The sequence below is a fragment of the Hemitrygon akajei genome, chromosome 19, assembly GCF_048418815.1.
Source record: "Hemitrygon akajei chromosome 19, sHemAka1.3, whole genome shotgun sequence".
NCBI classification, from domain to species: Eukaryota; Metazoa; Chordata; class Chondrichthyes; order Myliobatiformes; family Dasyatidae; genus Hemitrygon; species Hemitrygon akajei.
The window spans coordinates 71,715,521-71,727,821 of record NC_133142.1 but is presented as its reverse complement, the minus strand read 5'-3'; the positions used below and the strand labels follow the sequence as shown (position 1 = coordinate 71,727,821).

The 12,301-nt window shown below is 43.6% G+C and overlaps 1 protein-coding gene across 4 annotated transcripts in view; it reads right to left on the bottom strand.

The window, feature by feature from the left end:
- Positions 1–12,301, bottom strand: part of LOC140742059 (SRSF protein kinase 3) — a 191,376-nt gene that overhangs the window by 171,182 nt on the left and 7,893 nt on the right. For all 4 annotated transcript variants that reach the window (XM_073072832.1, XM_073072833.1, XM_073072826.1 and 1 more), the window contains exons 5-6: positions 8,653–8,781; positions 3,223–4,087 (exon numbers count right to left, since the gene is read on the bottom strand). The gene's annotated coding sequence lies outside the window, so the exon portion shown is untranslated. The remainder of the gene's footprint in view (positions 1–3,222; positions 4,088–8,652; positions 8,782–12,301) is intronic.

Sequence of the window (12,301 nt, the reverse complement as noted above, 5' to 3'; positions counted from 1 at the left end):
CAAGCCTCCAAACATACACAACACTACCAGTCCACCACCATCCAACCCTACACAACACTACCAGTCACCAGCATTCATGCCTACACAACACTACAAGTCTACAAGCATCCAACCGTAAACAACACTTCCAGACCACAAGCCTCCAAACATACTCAACAGAACCAGTACATCAGCATCCAAACTTACACAACACCACCAATCCTGCAACATCTATCACTGCAGAACAGTACCAGTCCACAAGCATTCCACCCCACACAACACTACCAGTCCACCAGCATCCAACCCCACACAACAATACCAGTCCAAGAGCATTCATCCTTACACAACACAGCCAGTCCACCAGCATCCAAGTTTACACAATACTCCAGTCCACCACCATCCAACCCTACACAACACTACCAGTCACCAGCATTCATGCCTACACAACACTACAAGTCTACAAGCATCCAACCCTACACAACACTTCCAGACCACAAGCCTCCAAACATACACAACAGAACCAGTACACCAGCATCCAAACTTACACAACACTACCAGTCGAGCAACATCTATCACTGCAGAACAGTACCAGTCCACTAGCATTCCACCCCACACAAGACTACTAGTCCAACAGCATTTATCCTTTCACAACACAGCCAGTCCAACAGCGTCCATCTCTACACAACACCACCAGTCCACCAGCATTCATCCCTACACAACACTACCAGTCCAGCAGCGTCCAACCTGCACAACACTACCAGTCCACCAGCATCCATCCCTACAGAACACTACTAGTCCACCAGCATCCATCCCTACATAACACTACCATTTCACTGGCATCCATCCCTACACAACACTATCAGTCCACCAGCATCCATTCCTACTGAACACTCCCAGTCCACCAGCATCCATCCCTACAGAACAATACTAGTCCACCACTGTCCAACACTACACAACTCTACCAGTGCAGCGGCGTCCATTCTGACACAACTCTACCTGTCCACCATCATCCAAACTTACACAACACTACCAGTCCACGAGCATCCAACCCTATACAACACTACCAGTCACCAGCATTCATGCCTACACAACACTACCAGTCCACCAAGCAGCAACCCAACACAACACTACCAGTCCTCCAGCATCTAAACCTACACAACACAAGCAGTCCACCAGCATCCAACCCTACACAACACTACCAGTCACCAGCATTCATGCCTACACAACACTACCAGTCTACAAGCATCCAACCCTACACAACACTTCCAAATCACAAGCCTCCAAACATACACAACAGAACCAGTACACCAGCATCCAAACTTACACAACACTACCAGTCGAGCAACATCTATCACTGCAGAACACTACCAGTCCACCAGCACCCCGCCCCACACAGCACAACCAGTCGAACAGCATTTATCCTTTCACAACACAGCCAGTCCAACAGCATCCATCTCTACACAACACCACCAGTCCACCAGCACCCATCCCTAAACAACACTACCATTTCACAGGCATCTATCCCTACACAACACTACCAGTCCAGCAGCGTCCAACCTGCACAACAGTACCAGTCCAACAGCGTCCATCCCTACACAACACTACTAGTCCACCAGTGTTCAACCCTACACAACACTACCAGTCCAGCGGTGTCCATTCTGACACAACTCTACCAGTCCACCAACATCCAACCCTACACAACACTACCAGACCACAAGCCTCCAAACATACACAACAGAACCAGTACACCAGCATCCAAACTTACACAACACCACCAATCCTGCAACATTTATCACTGCAGAACAGTACCAGTCAACTAGCATTCCACCCCACACGACACTACTAGTCCAACAGCATTTATCCCTACACAACACTATCAGTCCAACAGCGTCCATCTCTACACAACACCACCAGTCCTCCAGCATCCATCCCTACACAACACTACCAGTCCTCCAGCATCCATCCCTACACAACACTATCAGTCCTCCAGCATCCATCCCTACACAACACTATCAGTCCTCCAGCATCCATCCCTGCACAACACTATCAGTCCTCCAGCATCCATCCCTACACAACACTACCAGTCCTCCAGCATCCATCCCTACACAACACTGCCAGTCCTCCAGCATCCATCCCTACACAACACTACCAGTCCAGCAGTGTCCAACCTGCACAACACTGCCAGTCCACCAGCATCCATCCCTACACAAAACTACCAGTCCACCACTGTCCAACACTACACAACTCTACCAGTGCAGCGGCGTCCATTCTGACACAACTCTACCTGTCCACCATCATCCAAACTTACACAACACTACCAGTCCACGAGCATCCAACCCTATACAACACTACCAGTCCATGAGCATTCAACCCTACACAACACTACCAGTCCATGAGCATTCAACCCTACACAACACTACCAGTCCATGAGCATTCAACCCTACACAACACTACCAGTCACCAGCATTCATCCCTACACAACACTACCAGTCCACCAAGCAGCAACCCAACACAACACTACCAGTCCACCAGCATCCAATCCTACACAACACTAGCAGATCACAAGCCTCCAAACATACACAACAGAACCAGTACACCAGCATCCAAACTTACACAACGCTACCAGTCGAGCAACATCTATCACTGCAGAACACTACCAGTCCACCAGCATCCCGCCCCACACAGCACAACCTGTCGAACAGCATTTATCCTTTCACAACACTGCCAGTCCAACAGCGTCCATCCCTACACAACACTGCCAGTCCAACAGCGTCCAACCCGACACAACACAACCAGTCCATCAGCGTCCATCCCAACACAACACTACCAGTCCAACAGCATCCATTCCTACTGAACAAAGCCAGTCCATCAGCATTCATCTCTACACAACATCACCAGTCCACCAGCATCCATCCCTACACAACACAACCATTTCACAGGCATCCATTCCTACACAACATTACCAGTCCACCAGCTTCCAACCCGACACAACACTAACAGTCCACCAGCATCCATCCAGAGTAGGCCCCCTTAATTTCAGTCTTTGATTTCTGGCAGTTAGAAAGGGATATTTTATGCCTTCCCCGTAACATGACGAGCATTTTGTGTTTTGTTGACGATTTCCAGCATCTGTAAAATCTCTTGTGTGTCTGTATGTCGCAATTTGTGCATCATGTATGTTTATGAATGAGGTGTATTTTGAAATCTTTAAGTTGTCTCGTGTGATGAAGCCAAACTACCCACCTGCCCACACTCTGATTTGTTCCCTCTATGCAGATAACATTGATGCAGAATACAAATAGCACATCTGCTTCAAGAAGTAGAATAATTTTCCTATATAATCCAAATGCAAGTACATTAAATTAAACACAATAATAATAACAGCATGTTCAAGGTAATAGCAGATTCATGTTGACATCATTTGCTGCCCAGCAGAGACCACTGACATCATCCAGTTTGTGCCGCCACAATGGAATGAGTGAGTCAACCAGCCAAGAGCTCATCTGCACTGACAGGAAGTCTTTCCATGTGCTGAGTCTCATTTCCTGCTGGTGAAACTCTTTGATTCATTTTGAGTTCCAGTGTTTAAATCCATCGCTGATTTTCCAAGTTATTCTTTCAGAGAAGCACTAACAGTGCTTGTTGTCCATTCTTCTGCCTAAAGCAGCTTGTTTTTTTAGATGAATAATTCAAATTAACAGAAATTCCATCAAGTAATTAAAGCATGGCCTTCTCAGCAAGATACTGATATGGAATGTCACAAGCTCTGAGTTGAAGCTGCAGTGTGCAGGCACTTTAGATGTCAGAGATCCTGATATTGGTGTATGTGGAAGGTAACGCTGGATGTTGAGAATGGGAGCTTACGTAGTTACAAAAAACCAAGTACCGATGTAGAATCTTCCAATGTGAGGTCCTTAAACATAAGGTAATTTTTCAGGGACTGAGGGATGTGGAATGTTCTGATGGCATGTAGCCTCCGATACCCAATAATCTCACGGATTTTCAGCCTACATGTTTGCTTCAACGATGGTGGGTTCTTCCGATATCCATCTATCCAGGACAGGAAATTGGTCTTGGAAGCCAATTGCTTGGGGGCCTCCCCAGTATTCTGAAATAAAAACACACTTCAAAGGGTTACTGGCTTCAAGAAGCATCTTCGTAGCTGCGAACTTTCACAAATTCACCCATTCCAAACAAGTTGGACAATTTAATATTAAATTATCATTTAAGGTGAAATTTCTCCTTTTGCTGTAACATTGCTTCAATATATCAAAATAGATTATGTCCTACCTAAACCAAAAATATTATTTTATGTTTAATAAAAATAAATTCTACTTCATTTATTTTCATGACATCAGTCTGAAAATGTTCATTCCCTAATTGTATCCTCTCTCCTTACACGTAGGCCTGATCTTAATTAATAACGCTCAATTTGATTTGAGACTGGCCTCTGAAAGTGTGATAACACAAGTAGAAAATTTTCCAATTTGAACTGGTCATGAAAAAATGAAATAGTACTTCCTCCATTAATAGCTTGAATTTTAAAAAAAACTTTAAAATGAAAATATAAAGAACTATATCGAGCAGTTAGTTTTAGTCATATTGCATGGAAACTCCAGCCCACAATATCTGCACCAACCACTAGGCACTGATCTCACTAATTTCAATCTCAGATTCTCCATCACACCCCCTCTCAATTCTCCTACCATTCACCTATAGTCATAGCAATTTACAGAGAAATCTGCCATCCAGCACATCTTTCGGATGTGGGAGGTAACTCCTCAGAGGCAGCACCAGAGTTCAGGATCGACCTTGGCTTGCTTCAGCTGTGAGCCCACAGAACCCACTGCCGCATTGCTCTGACACACACATTAGTTAAAATATATTAATTAAATATATATGCCTCTTTGCGAACCTTATTATTTGTTAATTTACTAGTGGTATATTACTTTGTGTTATGAGTGTAAGTTATATATAAGACCATAAGACAAAGGAGCAGAAGCCAGCCATTTGGCCCATCGAGTCTGCTCCACCATTTTATCATGAGCTGATCCATTCTCTCATTTAGTCCCACTCTCCCGCCTTCTCACCATAACCTTTGATGCCCTGACTACTCGGATACCTATCAACCTCTGCCTTAAATACACCCAATGACTTGGCCTCCACTGCCGCCCGTGGCAACAAATGCCACAGATTCACCACCCTCTGGCTAAAAAAATTTCTTTGTATCTCTGTTCTGAATGGTCACCCTTCAATCCTTAAGTCATGTCCTCTCGTACTAGACTCCCCCACCATGGGAAACAACTTTGTCACATTCATTCTGTCCATGCCTTTCAACATTCAAAATGTTTCTATGAGGTCCCCCCTCATTTTTCTAAACTCCAAGGAATACAGTCCAAGAGCGGTCAAACTTTCCTCATATGTTAATCCTCTCATTCCTGGAATCACTCTAGTGAATCTTCTCTGAACCCTCTCCAACGTCAGCACATCCTTTCTTAAATAAGGAGCCGAAAACTGCACACAGTACTCCAAGTGAGGTCTTACCAGTGCCTTATAGAGCCTCAACATCACATCCCTGCTCCTATACTCTATTCCTCTAGAAATGAATGCCAACATTGCATTCGCCTTCTTCACCACCAACTCAACCTGGAGGTTAACCTTAAGGGTATCCTGCACGAGGACTCCCAAGTCCCGTTGCATCTCAAAACTTTGAATTCTCTCCCCATTTAAATAATAATCTTCCTGTTTATTTCTTCTACCAAAGTGCATGACCGTACACATTCCAACATTGTATTTCATTTGCCACTTCTTTGCCCATTCTCCCAATCTATCCAAGTCTCTCTGCAGAATCTCTGTTTCCTCAGCACTAACAGCCCCTCCACCTAACTTTGCATTATCAGCAAACTTAGTCACAAACCCATCTATTCCATAATCCAAATTGTTGATATACAACGTAAAAAGAAGTAGCCCCAACACGTACCCCCGTGGAACACCACTGGCAGCCAACCAGAATGGGATCCCTTTATTCCCACTCTCTGTTTTCTACCAATCAGCCAATGCTCCATCCACTTACGTAACTTTCCTGCAATTCCACGGGTTCTTATCTTGATTAGCAGCCTCATATACAGTCTTTCGAACCTTGGTCTGGAGGAACATTAATTCATTTGGCAGTATCCATTTACGGTTGAATGACAATCGTGATCCTGAGGTTACCAGCACTTAGACCAATATCAGTCATAGGCTTGACTGACAGCCAAGTTCCTCCGCAAACAATGGTTGAATTCAGGAATCCATAATTATACTTGAACCTGTGCTCACATTCCCAAGCTAGCTTTACAATTAATTATTAACCTCTTTATTCAAAACTATTGAAGCAAATAGGAGTTCCCGAGGTCATGAAAGGTGCTACGAAAAGGCAAGTTCTTCCCGTTCAACATCAATCAGGTGGAGGGCTGAGCTCAAACCATGATGAGTGTGATACACCATCAATAACTCTCTCTGAGACGTGAAGGCGAGATATCGGCTTTTATTGACTGGAAAAAAGAACAAGCAGTAGTTGACCACCATACTACATCCTGGAGACTGAGGGCCGGGCTCAGGCCTCAATCACCTTTATACCGGGGTCTGTGGGAGGAGCCACGGTCAGTGGGAGGAGCCACAGGAGCAGTCAGCAGGGGGCATGTCCAGACAGGTATATGTAGTTCACCACAGAGTGAAAACCAGAAACGGGAAAGAATGGCATCATTGCTAACCTCCCAACCTTCCTACACAGAACCATATAGTCACAAAGAGCATGGTCACAAGCATTACCCATCTTCATCAAGGTCAGAAAGGCAAAGTACTAAAAAAAGGCAAAAAGAGGTTAGCATGGTGCTACTACAGCTTGGGGCCTCAGAGTTCAGAGTTCAACTCTGATGTCATCTTTACAGAGTCTGTACGTCCTCCCCATGGAATGTGTGATTCTCTCCAGGTGCTCCGGCTTCCTCCCGCAGTTCAAAGACAGACTGGTTCGTAAGTTAATTGGTCATTGTAAATTTTCCGTGTTTAGGCTAGGGTTAAAATGATGTTTGACTGGCAGTGTGGCTCAAACGGTTGGAAGGGCCTATATTACGCTATATGTCAATGCATAAATACACTCACCCATTCAGTAATTTTCACGTAAGTTCAATTTTAGCCTCAAGATGCTTAACATGACTATTATACAGTCAGTGGCCACTTCACTAGAACACCAATACACCTGCGTGTTAATGCAACCGTCTAATCAGTCAATCATCTGGCAGCAACTCAATGCATAAAAGCATGAGGACATGCTCAAGAGTTTCAGTTTTTGTTCAGACCGAACATCAGAATGGGGAAGAAATGTGATCTAAGTGACTTAACCTTGGAATGATTGTTGGTGCCAGACAGGGTGGTTTGAGTATCACAGAAACTGCTGATCTCCTGAGATTTACATAGACAACAGTCTCTAGAGTTGTGTGAAAAACAAAAACAAAACCTCTTGTGAGTGGTAGTTCCGTGGGTGAAAACACATTGTTAATGAGAGAGGTTGGAGGAGAATGGCCAGACTGGTTCAAGCTGGCAGGTAGGTGACAGTAACTGAAATAACCACGTGTTACAACACAGCAGCCCTGAATGTACTATTCATTTAAACCTCAAAATGGGTGTGCTACAGCAGCAGAAGACCACAGATAGTAACTAACAAACTGGCCACTAGGTGTATATTTTAATGAAGAAAATCAAATAACAATCATACTTCTCAAATTTCATGAACATTTAGTATGTATTGGCTTAAATAGCTATGTTTGAGATAAACTGCAGAATGACTGTATTTATAATACTGAATACTATAATACTAAATTATAACATGATATTATTGCATTAAATTATAACACATAATATTATAGTATTAAATTATGCTATAATATGTAATTATTAAATTGTGGAATCAGCATTGAATTCAAGGAAGGCAAATGCAAAATTAGCATTTATTTCAAGAGGACTAGAATATAAAAGCAAGGCTGCAATACTGAGGCTTTATTGGTGAGAACACATTTGCAGTATCGTGAGCAGTTTTGGGCCACTTATCTAAGAGAGGATGTGCTGACATTGGAGAAGGTCCAGTTGAGGCTCACGTGAATTATTCTGGGAATGAAAGGGTTAACATATAAGAAGTATTTGATGTCTCTGGACCTATACTCATTGAAGTTTTAAAAAATGAGGGGGAAATCCCAAAGAAACATTGAATATTGAAAGGTCTAGATAGGGTGGATTTGGAGATGTTTCTAGTTGTAGTGGAGTTTAGGAACAGAAGACAGCCTCAGAATGCAAGGATGTTCCTTCGGAACAGAGATCATTGCTATGAACAGCTGTGGAGGCCAAGTCATTTGGTATATTTAAAGCATAGGTTGACAGGTTCTTGTTTAACAAGGTTGTCAAAGATTACAGGGAGAAGGCAGGAAAATGGGGTTGAGAGGGATAATAAATCGGCCATGATTGAATGACGAAGCAGACTCAATGGATTGAATGGCCTAATTCGGCTCTCATGTCTTATGGTCTCACTGAAAATAATTATAAGCTGGGCTGTCATCAACCATTCTACCATGTTGCTCAAAGTTAACATCTACCCCATTGTCTTAAGTTGCTGGTGTTTCAGTGCTTCAGTTTTGCCCGTACCTTATTCCTGTATGTGATTTTTGCTCCAGATAGAACAAGTAGCCGCAAACAGTCAAGCTGTCCACTGCAGGCAGCCAAGTACATAGGTGTCACTCCCCAGTTGTCAGGAAGATCTACATCTGCTCCATTCTGAAATGGAAAAGCGAGGGCAGCAAATCTTGACTTCAGTTTGTATAATTACAACCTATTTTCCAAATATTCTTTCAGAAACACCCAAAATAGAATAATATGATGCAAGATGAGAAGGAAGGAGATTCATTCACAATTAATTTTCTGTGAAATATTTCACATTTGCTTTAATAGTCAATGTAACCATACATCATCTCCAACTAAGACTCTGGGCACAGATCTTGAGAGTTAAGCTTCCACAATTCTACACCATCACCAGCTACCGTGTGATGGGAAACAGCCTGTGGATCTTCCCCTTCTCATTTCTTTTCTCATAGTGAGCTGCATATTTGCTTTTCAACAAAAAAATGAACCACATAAGACATGCACTATTCAAAGTACCAGCTCATGTTTCACCAGTGGGTCTATACCAGCACACCAACATAGATTTTCTGCAACAGATGGCTAAATTAAATCACATTTATTCCAATTGTCAAGGAAGAAGGTGAGGGAAAATATCAACTTCTGACTCAATTTAGTGCCTGATTATTTGTATCCTCCTTTCAGCTTGGCACCCACTCTTCCCCTACTACCCTGAAAAGTTATCTACTCTATATTTCCTTCCTTTCTTTAAATGGTTAATCTATATTGTAAATAACTCCTCATAGCACACCACTGGGTGTAGGATGTTACTTTGAAAAACTTGTTCTCTACTCAGAATTCTGTATACCTCTATCAGCTTTCTCATCATTCACCTGCACGCCAGGGAATAAAGTCCCCAAAACACACACACTCAGGTCCTAGGTTAATGTCATTTCAAGTACATCACTGTAAAGGAGAACAAAATAATTGTTACATTGAATCTGACGCAGCACAAAAAAACACAATTGTAATAAAACCACATGATAAATATAAACACATAAGGTAGCTTATATACATAGATTGATTTTATATCCATAAAATGATGCTAGGCACAGGAGGATGTGTTCACAAGTTTGCTGACAGGAATGATGAAGTAGTGGAGGTTGGGAGTGTGGAGAGCTGGGTTAGTGGGTCGAGGTGTTAATCAGTCTTACTGCTTGGGGAAAGTTATTGTCTGATGGTTCTAGCATGGATGCTACAGTCTCCTCCCTGATGGGAGTGGGATGAACAGTCCTTGAGTAGGATAGGAGTGATCCTTCGTACTGGCCCTTTTTCAGCATATTTTTGTATATATCTTTATGTTGGCTAGGCTGGTGTCAGTGATGCATTGATTACCTGTTGTAGTGCCTTCCCAACTGTCACAGTGCAGATTCCATACCGGGCAGTGATGCTGCCTGTCAGGATGCTCTCTACTGTGCACTGTAGAATAAAGTGAGTATGGATGTACGAAGTCCAGTTCTCTTCAGCCTCCTCAGAAAGTAGAGGCATTGGTGAGCTTTCCTGATGGCGTAGGGTGTGTTCTGGGACCATCAGAAGTTGTGTGCAGGATGCGAACTCTCAGGAGAAACTGATGTGCCACTGGTGTAAAGGTGGGTATGAATGGTATGAATTCTCCCAATGTTGATAAACAACTGCTTTGTCTTGTTGACATTGAGGAAGAGGTTATTTGCTCGGCACCAGGCCTCGAGCTCTTCCATCTCCTCTTTGCAGGCCGTCTCAGTGTTGTTGCTGATGAGCCCCGTGACTGCATGCCATCAGCGAAGCTGACCATGTGAGTACTCGGTGTTTGGCTGTGCAGTCATGTGTGAGCAGAGTGTACAGCAGTGTCCTGAGAGGCACCTGTGCTGAGGATGACAGGACCAGTTGTGCATCCTGACTATCTGAGGTTTGTTGGTTAGGAACATCATTGTAAATTTGCTCTGTACTCTTTCAACCTCATTGATAACTTTTTTGTAGGTAGGTGACCAGATCTGCACACAATACGACTTCTTAGGCCTGACCAGCATCGAAAGCAGCTTCAACATAACACTCAACTCCTGTTCACAACACTCTGATTTATGAAGGTCACTCGGTATAGGATGCCACCCTGAAAACTCTGTTCTCTGCTCACTGATTTCAGCTATTTAGGCAATCCTCTACCCCACTGGTATATTCTTCCCAATATTACAAGCTCTTAGCTTGCAAGATAACCTTATGCTTGGTGTCTTTTTTAAAGCTTTTTGGAAATCCAAGCATTTTACAACTTCAGGCCACCTCTGGTTACAAATACATAGAAACACAGAAAACCTACAGCACAATACAGGCCTTTCAGCCCACAAGATTGTGCCAAACATGTCTCTACCTTATAAATTACTAGGGTTACCCGTAACCCTCTATTTTTCTAAGTTCCATGTACCTTATCCAGAAGTCTCTTAAAAGACCCTATCGTATCCGCCTCCACCACCGTTGCCAGCAGCCCATTCCACGCACTCACCACTCTCTGAGTAAAAAACTTACCCCTGAAATCTCCTCTGCAACTACTCCCAAGCACTTTAAACTGGTGCCCTCTTGTGGCAACCATTTCAGCCCTGGGAAAAGCCTCTGACTATCCACACAATCCACGCCTCTCATCATCTTGTACACCTCTATCAGGTCACCTCTCATCTCCCGTCACTCCAAGGAGAAAAGGCCGAGTTCAATATACCTAATCTCATAAGGCATGCTCCCCAATCCAGGCAACATCCTTGTAAATCTCCTCTGCACCCTTTCTATAGTTTCCACATCCTTCCTGTACTGAGGCAACCAGAACTGAGCACAGTACTCCAAATGGGGTCTAATCAGGGTCCTATATAGCTGCAACATTACCTCTCGGCTCCTAAATTCAATTCCACGATTGATGAAGGCCAATACACCATACGCCTTCTTAACCACAGAGTCAACCTGCGCAGCTGTTTTGAGCGTCCTATGGACTCGGACCCCCTCTGATCCTCCACACTGCCAAGAGTCTCACCATTCTGCCATCATATTTGACCTACCAAAATAAACCACCTCACACTTATCTGGGCTGAACTCCATCTGCCACTTCTCAGCCCATTTTTGCATCCTATCAATGTCCCATTGTAACCTCTGACAGCCCTCCACACTATCCACAACACCTCCAACCTTTGTGTCATCAGCAAACTTACTAACCCATCCCTCCACTTCCTCATCCAGGTCATTTATAAAAATCACAAAGAGTAAGGGTCCCAGAACAGATCCCTGAGGCACTTCACTGGTCACCGACCTCCATGCAGAATATGATCCATCTACAACCACACTTTGCCTTCTGTGGGCAAGCCAGTTCTGGATCCACAAAGCAATGTCCCCTTGGATCCCATGCCTCCTTACTTTCTCAGTAAGCCTTGCATGGGATACCTTATCAAATGCCCTGCTAAAATCCATATACACTACATCTACTGCTCTACCTTCATCAATGTGTTTAGTCACATCCTCAAAAAATTCAATCAGACTCATAAGGCACGACCTGCCTTTGACAAATCCATGCTGACTACTCCTAATCATATTATGCCTCTCCAAATGTTCATAAATCCTGCCTCTCAGGATCCCCTCCATCAACTTACCAACCACTGAAGTAAAACTC